Source organism: Schistocerca cancellata, chromosome 10 (genome assembly GCF_023864275.1).
Source record: "Schistocerca cancellata isolate TAMUIC-IGC-003103 chromosome 10, iqSchCanc2.1, whole genome shotgun sequence".
Classification (NCBI taxonomy): Eukaryota; Metazoa; Arthropoda; class Insecta; order Orthoptera; family Acrididae; genus Schistocerca; species Schistocerca cancellata.
The window spans coordinates 47,149,354-47,167,599 of NC_064635.1; the positions used below are offsets into that span (position 1 = coordinate 47,149,354).

Genomic DNA, 18,246 nt, shown 5'->3' on the forward strand with positions numbered 1-18,246 from the left:
ACACAAAAATGTATAGCTCTGCAAAGCAGCGTAAAATTAGACCATATTTGTCAGTGCCTAACGACGAAAGAAACCAAGAAAGTGCTAGCAAACAGCATTTCCTTATGTAAGCAAAAGCCAAGCAGAAATTATCCTAAGTAAAAACTAATAGCCGCGCGGGATTAGCCGAGCGGTCTATGACGCTGCAGTCCTGCACTGTGCCGCTGGTCAGGCGGAGGTTCGAGTCCTCCCTCGGGCGTGTGTGTGTGTGTGTGTGTGTGTGTGTGTGTGTGTGTGTGTGTGTGTGTGTGTCCTTAGGATAATCTAGGTTAAGCAGTGTGTAAGCTTAGGGACTGATGACCTTAGCAGTTATGTCCCACAAGATTTCACATACATTTGAACATTTTTTTGAAAAACTAATAACTTGTTAACGAACTGCTTTCTGATCTAAACAACACAAATCAAATTGTAAACACAGTATTTTTAATTACAGACCACTGATGATGCTTTACTTCAAGAAAGCGAAACGCGTCTAGTGAGAAAAATACACATTTTCTTGTAGTTTCAACGAGGGAACAAAAATACCCTCAGTCGGTTTTACAATTTGTAAGTGGCAGGAAAATGTGTGTATATTCAAGGACGATAGTAGCGATAAAAATAAATGAGTTTTAAATGGCTGAGGCGGTGGCGTTACAAGAGCGCGAGACTATATTCGAAGTTCGCGCTGCGCTACAGCTTAGGTGGCTTCCGCAAGCCAGTTTTCTAGTTTACTATACCGGATGTTTCCAATATCAAATTTTTCGCCTCGACTTCTTCTACACCATCGTAGTCCGTCTCCAACAGTTGTCGTTTACACCGCGTACAGGAGAAGTATATTCTGCTATGCACTTCGCCGTGTTTCGCACTGTACGGATACAGATAACGGAACTTTTTTTGTTCATTCTGCGACATGCTATGCTTACGAAAAATTACGACACCCGCGGGAATGTTGCAAAGTTTCTGCGTAAGGCTGCTACTGCTTTCAAATGACTATCAAAAAGTATCGAAGCAAGCTATAGTCCGACTAAATTTGCTTGATAATTGACGTCTGTCGCTTGCCGCTGCGAGTATTGCCACATCGGCTACGACTACTGCACGGTTTTAAGAGACACACAAGAACGGCGGATCACTTCACAAACGCTGTGGATGTGTAGCGCGGAACAATGTTGGAAGCCGCCGCCGCCGCGAAGCAGATAGAAATGGTACATGCTGAGTCGGCAGCTGTTTGAAGCGACCAGTGACTAAAATGCAGCATACGGCGCGTTTTGTAGCCCTGAATTTAAACTCGTGTTCTAACCTAACCACAACCTCGTGCCGTGAACTGCACAGTCGGGTACTCAAGTCTACATTCACCCTGAAAATAACAGTTGAAGTCAAAACCAATCAAGAAACTATCATGTATTCACTTTCTGTGACATCAACAGACATGTTAGGAACTGAAAAACAACATATAAACTGCATAATTAATAATAATTCCATATACTGACATCCTGAGCATACAAATGAAACATCGGTCAGGTACAAAAGTAGACATACACGGTGAAGTTCACTTTCAGGCCCAATTTAAAATTCTGTATTGCCACCTTCTGCTTCGATCACAGCTTCTAAACGGCGAGGCATAGATTCCACCTTTTTTTGTGTACGCAAGTGTAAAGTTAATCCACTCTTTCACTAAGGCATCTTTGCTTTTGACGTTGTACTTTTTTTATCCTGCGCTTTAGCTCTCCCCAAAGAATACACTGGATCCGTTTTGCAGATGATATAGTAGTACTTGCTGACTCAGTAAAGGAAATAGAGTTATATGTTGCTAAATTTTGCCAAAATCCTAAGAGAATTTGATCTAAAAATAAATAAGAAGAAAACAAAAACTATGGTAGTAGGGAAGACAAAAGAAAATGGTAAAGTTTTAACTAGATGATGTTCTAGAGCAGGTTGAGAACTTCTGTTGTTTGCGGACCACTATCACTGACGAAAATAAATGTATCACAGATATAAGAAGAAGAATAGCCTTGGCAAAGCAAGCTTTCCAAAATAAAAGGAATGTAATAACGGACAATCATATAAGCCTAGAAAGTAGGAAAATGTCTGCCAAAACTTTAGTCTGGAGTGTCTTAACATACAGGTGTGAAGCGTGGACACTGGGAAACGCAGAGATAGAGAGACTGGAAGCAATGGAAATGTGGATATGGAGAAAAATGACGAAAACAAGCTGGGTAGATAGAAAAAGTAATGAACGGGTCTTATGAGAAGTGAATGAGAACAGGACGCTGCTAAATTGTATAGGAAGAAGAAAATCAAAAATGATAGGGCACATAATGAGACCTAATCAGTTCCTAAGGAATGTATTTGGAGGACAAGTTTCAGGGAAAAAACCGAGAGGCAGGCCAAGAGCAACGTATTTTAATAATATCAAAGAAGTATGAAAAATTTAAAAGGATGACAATGGACAGAGAGACGTGGCTAAATCGACAAGGCGTAGCCTTTAGTTTATGACGATGATGATGTTGCTTAGCTTGTAGGGTAGGCAACTTTCAGAGATCGTAGTATGGGCCCAATCAAGAAGAAAATGTCCAGTAAATATTGGATCTACAGTACATAGCTTAAGAACTATGGCCACTCGTTCAGTAAACAGGTGTGTTTTACAGTGGCGAAGATGAACACGCGCTCACCCGTCTTAAAGTATGTATTTTCAGCCCATGTTTACTGGACATTCCCCCCCCCCCCCCATTTTTGGTTCATATTATCACCTCTGAAAGCTCTCTAAGCAACCATGGTAGCAAGAACAGTCACGGTACGTGTATTCCACTGGCAGACACATTAGAACGATTTTCGCTTATAACTTTCGACTAGGTCGTTTATGGGCAACGATCCCTTACCTCAGACTGATAAATTTACACTTCACAATCATCCCTGAAAGTTTGTTCCATCGTCATGGAATCACACTGTATATCACGGAAGAGTGAGTGAGTGTGTGTGTGTGTGTGTGTGTGTGTGTGTGTGTGTGTCGCGATACGTAGGGAAATCCACCTGTTTGAGCAGCTGTATGCTTGTAGAACCCGTTCCCCCTGACCTTGGACTTGCCGCGGCGTTCTTGGAAAACGCCGTTTGAGTAGGTCCAGAAACCAATTCAAGTCACTCCGCAGAATGTGTACTATCCCACTTCCTGGCACATTAGAGCAGAAATTCCCATGTTTTACGTAAAAGAAAGAAAGTCACCCTCTATGTAGCAGTTTAGTAAGTAATAATCACTCGGATGTTGTGGCTTTTCTTAATTACCGTGCATGGTGAGAAAAACTGGAGAGAAATTTCGCCTTACGCAAGACACCTTGTGACAGTTTTGTTCTTACTCAAACATCTTTGACCACTTCAGGTTTTTATTCTCTCATGACGCTGTCACACACTTGTTCAAAAATGAAACAGAACACCTTGAACGACTAGAGGTAGGACGTTCATATTCACAAGACATGCACATTAGAATGTTCTGCAGAAGTGATTAGCATTTGAACCATATCGGCCCGTCGGTTCAAGGTCAACATTGATATCGTGGCGAAACACCACCCAACGGTAAAATGTGCTTGCGGCTCTCGTCGTCGCCATAAACCGAAGGTAATGGATCAGTGTGACTTCAGCAGACGTGTGGGATGCCACGTAGAGTACCCGCGAACCGTACCGTCAAATCAGTGACTTTGAAACAGGGCGCAAGTAAGCATGGGAGAATGTGATGGATCCATCCGGGAAATTTCTGCGCATGTGAGGCGAAGTGCTTTAGTTGTGCATCGGGTGTGTGTAGAATGGTTCACGAAAGGCCGTACAACGCGACGAGATGGGTCAGGTCGCACAACCCAGACCCCCCCCCCCCCCAACGAATGGCATTGTACGACAGATCTGCATCGTCCTCGGCTCTGGCGCTACAGGCGTACTGCAGGAGAGCTTCTGCGAAGTTTGGAATGTAGGAGACGAGGTACTGGCAGAACTGAAGCTGTGAGGACGGGTCGTGAGTCGTGCTTGGGTAGCTCAGCTGGTAGAGCACTTGCCCGCGAAAGGCAAAGGTCCCGAGTTCGAGTCTCGGTCCGGCACACAGTTTTAATCTGCCAGGAAGTTTATCAGCGCACACTCCGCTGCAGAGAGAAAATCTCATTCTACTATTGTTTTTGTTTGTTTGTAGTGATGTGTCGGCAAATGTGCCAACACCTTGTAGATAGAGGAGGCCAAAATGTACGCTATCTAACGCAGACGGGCGTGAAGTCTGGAACAGGATACGTTATTAATGCACTAAAGAAAAGTACGTAGCGTCTGTTTACTTAACTTTATTCCATCATTGTGGTACATCGCTTTTGACTATACAAATGAGACTCTTTAAATACAATCACTGTAAGGCTAATGGCGCCTTGCTAGGTCGTAGTCATGGACTTAGCTGAAGGCTATTCTAACTGTCTCTCGGCAAATGAGAGAAAGGCTTCGTCAGTGTAGTCGCTAGCAAAGTCGTCGTACAACTGGGCCGAGTGCTAGTCCGTCTCTCTAGACCTGCCATGTGGTCGCGCTAGGTCTGCAATTACTGACAGTGGCGACACGCGGGTCCGACATGTACTAATGGACCCCGGCCGATTTAAAGCTACCACCTAGCAAGTGTGGTGTCTGGCGGTGACACCACATGTAGGTGCAGGTCTGCAAGCTTGGGACACAATGAGATCCGCACGCCATAGAACCGTAGCACGCCGCTACGCGACCCGAAACAAAATGGCGCAGCCCACAGATAAGTGGTGTATCTATCGTGCGGTAAATTTTTTTCGACGGCTGCGGAAAACTTGCCGATGTATCACGCCAATCCAGAAGGCTAAAGAAGTCATTTTTCCGCGGTGACGCAAATTTCGGATAACCCCCTCCCCCCGTACTGTTTCTTCGACGTAGAAGTCTAACAACAGAGCTGATAAGCTGAATCCCTGCGTTGCACCCTCCGCTAAACGATCAATTCTCCTTAGCCTTCCAGGTCTCATCCACGGGTCCCAATTCATAATCAATCGTCGCGACGTCCATATCGAGCCAAGTTCCCAAAGCCCCGCGACCACACAGCTGTGGTGACGTCACTGAGCGCCCCCTTCCCTGACCACGGCACCCCTCGTAGCCCTTCACTGTGGCAGTCGATGCAGAACGTTATCGATTGTCGCCGAGGTCGTCCAGGCGGCTCTTGTGGCCCATGCATGCTGCGCACAACACACACACACACACACACACACACACACACAGACACACACACACACACACGAGAGCGACTCTCTCTCTGTGCTGAGTCAGGACGTGATAGTTTGCCGCTGCGCTTCTGAGTAAGCGCGCCAGAAATAGGCTACGCAACGACAGCCCACTTCACGGAAACGAGAGATACGCGAAGACAGCGAACGGGCCGAATCTGCCCGGTGAAGGCAACCGTTCCGCGCAGGGCTCGCCGAGTGAAACAATAGCCGCCGTCACGTAGAGCTTCCCCACGAAGCAGAAGCTAGATAAAAATGAGTTTCTTCGAACTAACCTTCCGCTTGCTGCGTGTCACTAACGTGTCTTAATGGCAGTGCCTAGGAAATGAGTCGTCGTCGTCATTTTAATGGTTGTCCGCTGAAATTTTCCATTGGGGGAGGTGTGTGTGTGTGTGTGTGTGTGTGTGTGTGTGTGTGTGTGCGCGCGCGCGCGCGCGTTCTAAAATTGCCAGTTCTGGTGTAACTGATTCGATGGATCATGAAAACGTTTTATTCCTTAGAAACTAAATTTGACTGAAGTACACAAAACGTACTGTACCTCGAACGACTGATAATTACCCACTTAATATTTAATGCAGATAGCTTTTGTACCTAAACGGTAACCGCATCTCAAAAGTATACGCAAAGTACATCCTTTTATGTTATTGATATGAATATGAATGGCGGCTTTTTGATCCAACGATCTTCACATTATGAAATTCAGGGTGTTCAACGAGTAATGTAATGAAGATTTAAAATATTCAAAAAACATGTTTTCACATCTCATAATTTTAGGTTGAAACTGAAAATTAAAAATCTGAAACAAAAAATTAGTCAGAACGACTGAGAAAATCGAATGTAAATCAGCAAACATGAGAAGGGGAAAAAAAAAACACATTACTGCTCTTCGAAATGGAGAAAAACAAAATAAACTTCATAAAGTGGCTCACTCATTTTTGATGCCATTTGAAACACTGTTTACTTACAAAACTTCACGTCTTATCACGTTAATGGACTTTAATGTTACTTTTGTGCTTTCTATTTTTATATTGACTGGCTTAACAGAAGTTGAGCGAAATGTGTTTTGAATGCTACATTTCCTTAGTTGTTTAGGTACATTTTATTACGGCTTGGTACAGAATAGGTGACAAGAGGTAATCTAAGCGAATGTTACATTTCATTAGGCTATATCAACGACATCAACTGAAGGGTACAATGTTACGTATCCCTCACAATTAAAATGTTCGTGGATGTATAGGAAGTAAATATCCAACGCTGAACTACCTATTGCAGTGTTGCCAAACGTTTATATAATTTCATAAGGGCAGGAACATTATTTTAGCATAGATAAATGTTACTTATCTTGCTACGGCTGTCTCGTTGTCTACGGTGTAGGTTCCTATTTATGCCTTCCAGTTAATATATCCAAGATTGTTTTTTAGTAAAAGTCGCAGTAATGTTGTTGCTTTTTGGCATCATCAGAATTTACTCATAAAGTCTTGATACTTCCTAAAACACTATTTGTTAAGTAAATGCATTGTGCAACATTTCAACAAAATCGACAGGACTTGATAGTTACACTGACCAATCAAGACAACTGGAACTATCATGCCGCGTTTGGCGCCTAAAATTTCAGTAAGCTACATAGCTTCCAGATTCTTCTAGATCTGCATGTAGTTAAAATGAAAGTTATTTTGACTGTCTTCATCGCAAATTTTTTTCAGGTATAATTTACATAGTGTTTCCCGGAAATAATTTTTACATAACGATTTATGCACCTAATAATTAATAATGAAGGTTACAAATTTTGACAATGTAGAAACTATCAGATCTACGTTTTTGTATAATTGTTGACTGAATTATCGATAACAAAATATAAAAAGTTAAAAATGAGAACAGAAATTTTGTTTACAAAACTAACATTAGTTTCACTGTAAAGTGATTTGCTACTCGTTTAAAATACGTTTTAATGGTTGACGATCAATGTTGCTAAATGGATCGATACGAAAAATAAATTTACATTATTAGGAAGAAATTGTTTTGGGATCAAATTGTACAAAATTATGTTTAGATGTGGAGCACGAAAATGAAATATAAAAATTAAGTCAGGCCGACATTTATACACAATCTAACATTTCTTCGTTCAGAATCACTAGGAAATATAAATACGCGAAAACCATTTTTTGCAATAGTTACTGCAGTTCACAGCTACCCACATTTATGATGAATTCAATACATTTAAATCTGCAATCGCATCGTGACTAGTACGTAAACAAGTATGAAATCCTATACTTTGCGGAAAACATGGCGAACAGTTCAGCACAGGTTATAGGAGACTTAGTTTTGTGGTTTACGTCATTCAAGTAGCTTGGAAGACAACTAACGACGTTTTTCAGTGCACATCCAGGCACAAGGAGACTAAGTCCGGTGAAGACAGCCTGCAACACGGTTGACTGCAAATGACTAACAGGGCGAACCACCTCAGCAAACATGTAGAAAGGCAAATAAATCTACTAATATCTAAGGGCTATAGATTGCACAAACGAAACGTACCATTGATGCCATACGGAAAAAACCACCGCGCTGCATTTCTACCCGCGCCTGAGAGAACGGACAACTACACTACTGGCCATTAAAATTGCTACACCCAGAAGAAATGCAGATGATAAACGGGTACTCATTGAACAAATATATTATACTAGAACTGACATGTGATTACATTTTCACGCAGTTTGGGTGCATAGATCCTGAGAAATCAGTACCGAAAACAACCATCTCTGGCCGTAATAACGGCCTTGATACGTTTAGGCATTGCGTCAAACAGAGCTTGGATGGCGTGTACAGGTACAGCTGTCCATGCAGCTTCAACATGATGCCACAGTTCATTAAGAGTAGTGACTGGCGTATTGTGACGAGCCAGTTGCTCGGCCACCATTGACCAGACGTTTACAATTGGTGAGAGATCTGGAGAATGTGCTGACCAGGGAAGCAGCCGAACATTTACTGTATCCAGAAAGTCCCGTACAGGACCTGCAACATGCGGTCGTGCATTATCCTGCTGAAATGTAGGGTTTCGCAGGGATCGAATGAAGGGTAGAGCCACGGGTCGTAACACATCTGAAACGTAACGTCCACTTATTTATTACAGTATTATTAGGGTTACATTTCACACTACTTCGAGCATACGAATATTGAGAAGCACATTCTAAGTGCCGTGAATGCGAACAAGAGGTGACCGAGACGTGTAACCAATGGCACCCCATACCATCACGCCGGGTGATACGCCAGTATGGCGATGACGAATACACGCTTCCAATGTGCGTTCACCGCGATATCGCCAAACACGGATGCGACCAACGAGATGCTGTAAACAGAACCTGGATTCATCCAAAAAAATTACGTTTTGCCATTCGTGCATCCAGGTTCGTTGTTGAGTACACCATCGCTGGCGCTCCTGTCTGTGATGCAGCGTCAAGAGTAACCGCAGCCACGATCTCCGAGCTGATAGTCTATGCTGCTGAAAACGTCGTCCAATTGTTCGGGCAGATGGTTGTCTTGCAAACGTCCCCATCTGTTGACTCTGGGATCGAGACGTGGCTGCACGATCCGTTACAGCCATGCGGATAAGATGCCTCTCGACTGCTAGTGATACGAGGCCGTTGGGATCCAGCACGGCGTTCCGTATTACCCTCCTGAATCCACTGATTCCATATTCTGCTAACAGTCATTGGATCTCGACCAACGCGAGCAGCAATGTCGCGATACGATAAATCGCAATCGCAATAGGCTACAATCCGACCTTCATCAAAGACGGAAACGTGATGGTACGCATTTCTCCTCCTTACAGGAGGCATCACAACAACGTTTCACCAGGCAACGCCGGTCAACTGCTGTTTGTGTATGAGAAATCGGTTGGAAACTTACCTCATGTCAGCACGTTGTAGATGTCGCCACTGGCGCTAATCTTGTGTGAGTGCTCTGAAAAGCCAATCATTTGCATATCACAGCATCTTCTTCGTGTCGATTAAATTTCGCGTCTGTAGTTCGTCATCTTCGTGGTGTAGCAATTTCAATGGCCAGTAGTGTATTATAAGGGTGAGAGAAGAGAGAAGTACACCATGAAGCAAAGAAATAATCCGCCGCCTTTAGGAGGGCATTTTAAGAATGAATGAAAGCAGGCGTGCCCCAGCGCCTTAGGCAGCAGACAGTGGTATGGGGCAGACTAATTTGCGGAGGGAACACGAGACGCGGCTGCCCCCCCCCCCCCCCCCCCCAAGCCCCGCAGGACTGCGGTAATTACGGAGCGGCGCAGCCGGCTCGGGTTACATCATGAGAAGGCGCAACACAAACAGAACACGGCGCAGAGCACCGGGTGCTGCGCTAGCCCTTCCTGAATGCACGACACAGCCGGCTCACTGGGTGCCTGTTCTCCGCTGCCACCGGCACTGCGTGCACCCGGGCCATTACGGAAACTTAGAGCGCGCCCCTAATTCTGCAGCGGTAGCGCCCACTGTGCCCTGCTGGTGGTAACCCACAATGTCACACTGCGACCTGTTCATTAACCTACACACTGGCACTATTCAGCAATACAAGTCCACCTGTACGCACAATAAAAAAGTTTATCACATCCTGACGGCGCGTACATACCACGTCAACGAAGGCCAAAGAACGATAGCTTCCCGCAATTAGCTTCGCACATATGAGCGGCAAATTAGATCCAACGACGCTCTTCGACTTTGTTGCGGTTCTGTCAGTTGGCGGTAACATCAAAGCGTTGGCTGTCCGTTCGCGTTGGAACCCGTCTTCTGGTGTGGACGGCGGGGTCGAATATTCGTTGGTTCAACAGCGAATTGCTGTGTCTCTAGAATGAGTGTGACTAAGTTTTTCAGGATAGCCGCAAGTCGCTCATAGTATGTTATATTGATCGGTCTTGCTCTTTAATTTAAAAAATATCATCAGAAACTCTGGAATTTATGAAGAACATTAGTTGGCTGTTACATTAAAGAGCGAAACCGGAGTACGACTTGTGGTTCTCCTGAAAAACTAAATTCCAACAGTCGCTGTTTCCCCTGCGGGCAATGCCCGCTATCGCTAATGGTGTGTATTTATTCGTTGAAAAATACTGTAGTATAGAATGAAATATAGAGAGAACACTGAAGCTGGCGGAGTTTTATTGTGAATGGAAATGTTTTGAGCCCCTACGAACTGCGATTATAAAAACGATTTGAAAAGACTAGACGCTTGCACGGGGATAATTCGGCTGTTATCACGCACGATGTGAAAAAGATATTGGTGTCTTTCTTGACACTTTTTCGCCCTGAACGACTAAGAGAGGGAAAAAAACAAAAAACTGGGAATAATTATTAACTTTCTGCTGCAGGTGCAGCTCTCTTGAAAGAGGTGTCTTCTTTCAAATTTTTAGGACTACACAATTCAATAATAATTCGAAATCTGTAGCTTTCATTAGGAAAAAATTATGAAATAGCCTTTATTACAATTCAGCCTTAAGGTATACATTAAGTCAGACTAAGAGCCAACTACGATTCCACATGGCCGAATTGCCGCCAAGCACTTCGTTTGCCTAATGTGTTTATGCACGTTTAAGGGAATGTGTCCACGTCGAGTTCACGACATCTACATACATTTCCTCACGCCACCATACTACTACTACTACTACTACTACTAGTAGCAGTACTACGAATGCATTTCGTTCCACTCGTAAAGGAAGCGACAGAAAAACGACTAGACCTTCGTACGAGTCCTGGTTTATTTTATCTTCGCGGTCATTACGCTAGATGTTAATGTAGGTGGCAAAAGTATCATTCTGCAGTCTGTAGCAATTTCTCTGAAATTCCGCTTAAGGAACGTCTTCTTCGTTCCAGATATTCCCATTTGACTTCAGGGAGCATCTCCGTCATACTCGCTTGTTGATCCATCCAACCGGTTGTAAGCTAGTAGCCCACCCCTAAGTTACTTCGAAGTCTTGCTGTAACACGACCTGGTGCAGATCCAAAACACCACAGTAGCACGAGTGTCTCCTTTACAGATGAGCTACACTTTCCCACAACTATCCCAATGACCTGATGTCGACCATTCACTCTCCTCACAACCGACCATGTGTGCTCGTTCCATTCCATGTCGCTTTGCGATTGACGTGACTGTCAGCCAGCACACCACTGAGACCGATTCGAACAACGTAATATTGTTTTTCGACAAATGTTTCAGCGAGTAAAAACAAGAAACAGTGTAAATTTCACAGTGGGATTTTTCTCCGAATTTTCATAGCCAAAAGGAAAGCGGGAAATGGACAAACAGGGTATCAAATAGCCCAGCAGACAAAGCAAAGGATTCCGTCAAATAAGCATTTCGGAACGCCCCAAGAGGCCTACTAATTGTCTTGCATTTATTGTAGAAGACATCCTTGACCGCTTACCCTGATTTAGGTCTACAGTAATTTCTCTACTCAAACTCTGGGAGCCATAATATTAAATTTCAAGCTCCACTTCGTAATTGAGAGCGAATGCATTAGCTGATGTATGACTTAGAAAGCGGTGTGAGGGTGCCCACAACAGATAGGAGGGCAGTTCAATAAGTAATGCAACATTTTTTTTCTGAAACAGGGGTTGTTTTATTCAGCATTGAAATACACCAGGTTATTCCCCAATCTTTTAGCTACACAACACTATTTTTCAACGTAATCTCCATTCAATGCTACGGCCTTACGCCACCTTGAAATGAGGGCCTGTATGCCTGCACGGTACCATTCCACTGGTCGATGTCGGAGCCAACTCCATTGATTGCCGTTTTGTTTCAGGTTCGAAGTGATGAACCCATGTTTCATCGCCTGTAACAATCTTTGACAAGAAATTGTCACCCTCAGCCACATGACGAGCAAGCAATTCCGCACAGATGGTTCTCCTTTGCTTTTTATGGTGTTCGGTTAGACAACGAGGGACCCAGTGGGAACAAACCTTTGAATATCCCAACTGGTGAACAACTGTGACAGCACTACCAACAGAGATGTCAAGTTGAGCACTGAGTTGTTTGATGGTGATCCGTCGATCATCTCGAACGAGTGTGTTCGCACGCTCCGCCATTGCAGGAGTCACAGCTGTGCACGGCCGGCCCGCACGCGGGAGATCAGACAGTCTTGCTTGACCTTGCGGCGATGATGACACACGCTTTGCCCAACGACTCACCGTGCTTTTGTCCACTGCCAGATCACCGTAGACATTCTGCAAGCGCCTATGAATATCTGAGATGCCCTGGTTTTCCGCCAAAAGGAACTCGATCACTGCCCGTTGTTTGCAACGCACATCCGTTACAGACGCCATTTTAACAGCTCCGTACAGCGCTGCCACCTGTCGGAAGTCAATGAAACTATACGAGACGAAGCGGGAATGTTTGAAAATATTCCACAAGAAATTTCCGGTTTTTTCAACCAAAATTGGCCGAGAAAAAAAATGTGTTGCATTACTTATTGAACTGCCCTCGTAATACAACGATTACCATTCCCGTGAGGAACTGCACCAACTCAGTAGTCATATAATTTGATTGGCTGCCACGACAGAAGATGGAGGGATTACCACCGCGCAAGGGCGCCAACGTTTGTTAGCATAATTCACATTTCGCTGATAATCATAAGAGATATACTTTCAACAGTAAACTTTTAACAACATTATAACAACGAAATGCAGAAGAATCAGTTCGGTATCTTTGACATCCCACCAAAAGGTGCGATAGGCGACGTGATTCAGGCTGCCCATTTTAATTCCAAGTCAGGGGCTTCAAACGATAATCTTAAGAAAACGCAACTCTACGGATAATGCGGAGAGAGACAGAGTTCAGGAGATTATATATATATATATATATATATATATATATATATATATATATATATATATATAATGGTTCAAATGGCTCTAAGCACTATGCGACTTAACATCTGAGGTCATCAGTCCCCTAGACTTAGAAATACTTAAACCTAAATAACCTAAGAACATCACACAAGTCCATGCCCGAGGCAGGATTCGAACCTGCGACCGTAGCAACAGCGCGGTTCCTGTCTGGAGTGCCTAGACCCGCTCGGCCCCAACGGTCGGCATATATAATGCTCCAGGATTAGCACTGTAAGTATTTGAACTACTTGACGTGTGACTTTGAAGGCGTCGTTTGTCGTAACTTTTGTGATTGGTTTATGGCTTTAGCTGACGGGGTTATTAATAAGGACCATTTGCATTCTAGTAAGCTTTGGACTGAATAGGATAGATGACCGTTAGTCAATTCACTAACAACTTTCTTTTAGCCTCTCCTCAAGAATAACGGATTCCCCACCCGAGTACTATTCTTGTACAGTGTAATATTTCTGGCTTATTCAGCCATCATATTAGGCTCCAGGAAGCTATTCCCAGGGCAGTGGAGATGTAAGAAGCATAGAGATGACGCAATGTGGGATGAGGTACCGGTGACAGATGTTAGATTCGGTACCATTCCCGTGAGAAAGACCGCCTGCATGATGCTGCTGCTCTGTGATTGGCTGCTGTGTTGGGCGGTAGGGTGCCAAAACGTTAAACTTTAGTTGCTATTATTAATTAAACCTGTCATCCAAATTACTTCATTTTTTTAAATAAACATCTCAAACCTATCAATCAGTCATTTCAAAATTATTAAAATCAAAGTATTACTAAAACAAAAGACACGATATTACTGCCGATGCACTTCGGTGGCGTTCGGATCACGCCTTGCTGGCATGGCGCGCGAAGTGTCTCGGGCAGTCCGGCTCTCCAGTTCTGACCGTTCCAGTAGACAGACATGTTGTCTGTTATAGCAGTATTTGTTTCATGCAATTTTATTAACTATAGTTCCGACCGTCGCTAGGTACAGACATGTTGTCTGTAATAGTAGTATTTGATTCATGTAATTTTATTCTCCAGTTCTGACGGTTCCAGTAGACAGACATGTTGTCTGTGGCAGGATGTATTTCATGTTATTTTAGCCAGATATAATGACTGTGGAAAGATATGTTCAATACGTTGTGACCGAGAATAGTATCTCGTGTCTATATCAATAAAAACTCGAATGTCATCCCAAATGAGATAGTTTATTCGTAGCAGCAGTTCCTTGCGAAGTTAATTTCAGCCTCAAGAAAAAGAATCCACGACCTGCGTGCTGTTTTCTGCGCTGGGGACATCATCATCAAGAAGACAGCAGGTTAGTGAAGTGTACAAGAACTTATGTATTCCACACAGGGCAGTGGAAACAACTATGCACCTCACGTGTACTGTATACACAGTACAAATGTGCTCAGTGACACGTCATCTGCAGTAATGCAGAGGAGGTAACGAAGGATGAATGTATTAATACTATCTCACTTTCATTCATTTTTCTTGCCGTAACAGGAACAAGAAAATCATTTGAAGATGCCATTTGCGCGGACAGTTTAAGAATTTCAGTGTTCTGCTGTGGTGTGACAAAACGCAGATAGGCCTGCCACACGTCCTGCAACACCAGTACACATGGCTAGTTGCGTGGAACCTGTGGCAACACAGAGGAGGAGGAATCCGGAAAGCATCCGCAATGAACAAAGCACGCTTGTCACAGTCAGTTGCGAGCGTTCTATTACACAGGATTTTATCGCTGTATGGTGGACAGGGTATGTTCAGTTTCCTTCACCATCGGAGCCTTTCATCAGTCCCGACAGACGAGACGTTGATGGGGCGACCCCTTAACGACTCATTTACCAAAAAAGATACTTGTAAAAAAAACCTGGTACTTACACACTGTGCGCTGTGACAGCACCTCAGTAGCAGACATGGGGTCACTCACCTGCAATACAAACAAATGACGTGTTACATATCTTCACAACAAGCAGGAACCTTACAGGAAGGCAGAACAAATGTGTGAACGTTCTCAAGATAAGGTGTTAATGAATATTCAATTAGTCTGCAAACGTGTAAAATATTCCGCTTTATTAAAACGATGCCCCCCCCTCTCCCCCCCCCCCTCTCTCTCTCTCTCTCTCTCTCTCTCTCTCTCTCTCTCTCTACACACACACACACACACACACACACACACACACAAACGCGCGCTCGCAAGCTCTTTCCTATTTCCTTCAGCACGTAATGCACTAAGGATAGTAATATTTTTTTTATTTGCTACTTGCACCGATGGTCCTATCATTAGCGTCCCTCTCATAACAACGAAAGCCTGTTCGCACTCTAACAACTTTTTAAATAACGTGTTTCATTCCGGGTGCCACAGCCACAAAAATTGTTCAAATGGCTCTGAGCACTATGGGACTTAACATCTATGGTCATCAGTCCCCTAGAACTTAGAACTACTTAAACCTAAGCAACCTAAGGACATCACACAACACCCAGTCATCACGAGGCAGAGAAAATCCCTGACCCCGCCGGGAATCGAACCCGAGCGTGGGAAGCGAGAACGCTACCGCACGACCACGAGCGCCACAGCCACAAATTAAATGAAATACAATCCCATTTTCCACTCTGGCTGTTTTTAGCCACTGTCATGTATGCCACGATTAACAGAAGTCGGCCGTTTGCCATTTTCAAGCGTGTACTCCTGTTGTCTGTTGTGGTTTTCCGTCCAGAGACTGGTTTGAAGCAGTTCTCCGTGCTACTCTATCCTGTGCAAGCTTCTTCATCTCCAAGTACGTACTGTAACCTACATCCTTCTGACTACTTCTTGGTCTCCCTCTATGATTTTTTCCCCTCCACACTGCCCTCCAATACTAAATTGGTTGGTTCAAATGGCTCTGAGCACTATGGGACTTAACATCTGTGGTCATCAGTCCCCTAGAACTTAGAACTACTTAAACCTAACTAACCTAAGGACATCACACACATCCATGCCCGAGGCAAGATTCGAACCTGCGACCGTAGAGGCCGCGCGGTTCCGGACTGAGCGCCTAGAACCGCTAGACCACCGCGGCCGGCTCCAATACTAAATTGGTTATCCATTGATGCCTCAGAACATGACCTACCAACCAATCCGTTCTTATAGTCAAGTTGTACCACAAATTCCTCTTCTCCCCAATTCTATTCGGTACAATGTTACTTATAATCCGTCTTGACTGCAAAATGTTTATTCACATGACCGGTTTCGGTTTCTCTAGAACCATCTTCAGATCAGAAATGACAATGATAGTAATTTATTATTTCTAATTTACTATGTGAAGATGGTTCTAGAGGAACCGAAACCGGTCATGTGCATGAACATTTTGCAATCACGACGGATTATAAGCAACATTGTACAAAAAGTGATTGTGGTATCCCTGCAGACATTATGTCTGTTTTTGCAAAATCTGTTCAGTACCTCTTCATTAGTTACGTGGTCTACCCATCTAATCTTCAGCACTCTTCTGCAGCATCACATTTCCAAAGCTTCCATTCTCTTCTTGTCTAAATTATTTATCGTCCATGTTTCACTTCCATACATGGCTACACTCCATACAAATTCTTTCAGAAAAAGACTCCCTGACAAATCTATACTCGATGTTAACAAACTTCTCATTCTCATAAACACTTTCCTTGCCATTGCCAGTCTATATTTTATATCCTCTCTACTTCGACCATCGTCAGTTATTTTGCTCCCCAAATAGCAAAACTCCTCTACTACTGAAGTGCCTCATTTCCCAACCTAATTCCCTCGGCATCACCTGATAATTCGATTACATTCCGTATTCTCCTCCTATATGGGTAAATTCACACCGTCACGATTTGTAGGTGTATACAAATGTACCGCTGTCATTTTAACATAGTACCACTGTATTAGCAAACACGAGTGAGGACATTCGATATTCGTCAACTCTTCAAAATAATTATATAGAAGCAAAGCTATTACAGGACTCAGTTCTTTGTCTGTGATATGAAGAAAGTTGCATGTATTAACACCACACCAAAACATTCCATTTTTACGCGTTGATGACACCTGCCTTGAACTGTTTCTGAAACACGTCTGTTCGAGTTACAGATTATTGTTGCAGTTTTTCTTGAATGTTTGCTAATAAAGAGGACAGAGAGCAACCATGCAATCAAATGAACGTATGGTTTGATTGGTCGGGAGCCATCCGTCTGGGGTTTTTCGATACCCTGGGGGAAGTCTAAATTTGACGCCACTTCGGTAAGTTTCAAGTCGAAAAGATGAAATGAAATGAAATAATATGAGTAGTACAACACAAACATCCAATCCCCCAGCGAGGAAAATCTCCCAACAGACAGTGAATGGAACCCGGGGCACTGTTGATATAGAGGAAGCTGTGTTAACCACAAGAGGCAATAAATTGGACTCATGCGATGTGATTCGTACACAAGGTTCACAGAGATGAAAATCAAATACAGAATGTGGAGCCGAGGGTTCAAGAAAAAGCATACAGATAACAGAACAGTAAACACTGAAACTTTCTCTAATGGGAAGCAGCTACCTTATTACCACCGAAGGCCCCACAATCCCACAAACAGTTCCCATCGTTAACACCAAATCCGTTACACGGACAAGGGGGAGGGGGAGAAAGTGCGTGATGGTAACGAGTGCCCAGGCATTGGCGAGGCAGAGGCAGACACAAGAGATGTTACCTGGGCTGCCAAATCCCTGCCAGCAGCTGTGTGGCTCGTCTGGCAGAGAGGGACAGATGCGGCCGTTGTGCGCGTGCCGACCTGGACTATCCCAACTGCAGATGTCGCACCAGGGGAGGGGACAGCAACACCTGGCTGCTACAGCACATCTGGATACGCTACTCTGCACTTTGGGCAGACATCTACCACGGGCCTGCCGATTCCTGCCGTCAACACAGATTCATTCCCATTCCACATCCCTCCATCTAACGTACAGCAGCAATTGGGAATTACTACCGATACGAAAAAAAGTTCTTAAACTTTTTTTCCTAGAAGTCATGTGGATCAGTTAATTATTGATTTCCTAGCCCAAAAGTGTTTCAGTACTCCCATACCATAATCACTAGTTCCATACTTTAATTACGTAT

The 18,246-nt window shown here is 43.8% G+C and overlaps 1 protein-coding gene and 1 long non-coding RNA gene across 2 annotated transcripts in view; both read right to left on the reverse strand.

The window, feature by feature from the left end:
• LOC126106901 (alpha-actinin, sarcomeric) overlaps positions 1–18,246 on the reverse strand; it is a 533,945-nt gene that overhangs the window by 254,069 nt on the left and 261,630 nt on the right. The window lies entirely within an intron of this gene.
• Positions 1–18,246, reverse strand: part of LOC126106904 (uncharacterized) — a 196,931-nt gene that overhangs the window by 61,222 nt on the left and 117,463 nt on the right. The window contains exon 3 of the long non-coding RNA XR_007523417.1: positions 15,020–15,068. This is a non-coding gene — a long non-coding RNA (uncharacterized LOC126106904). The remainder of the gene's footprint in view (positions 1–15,019; positions 15,069–18,246) is intronic.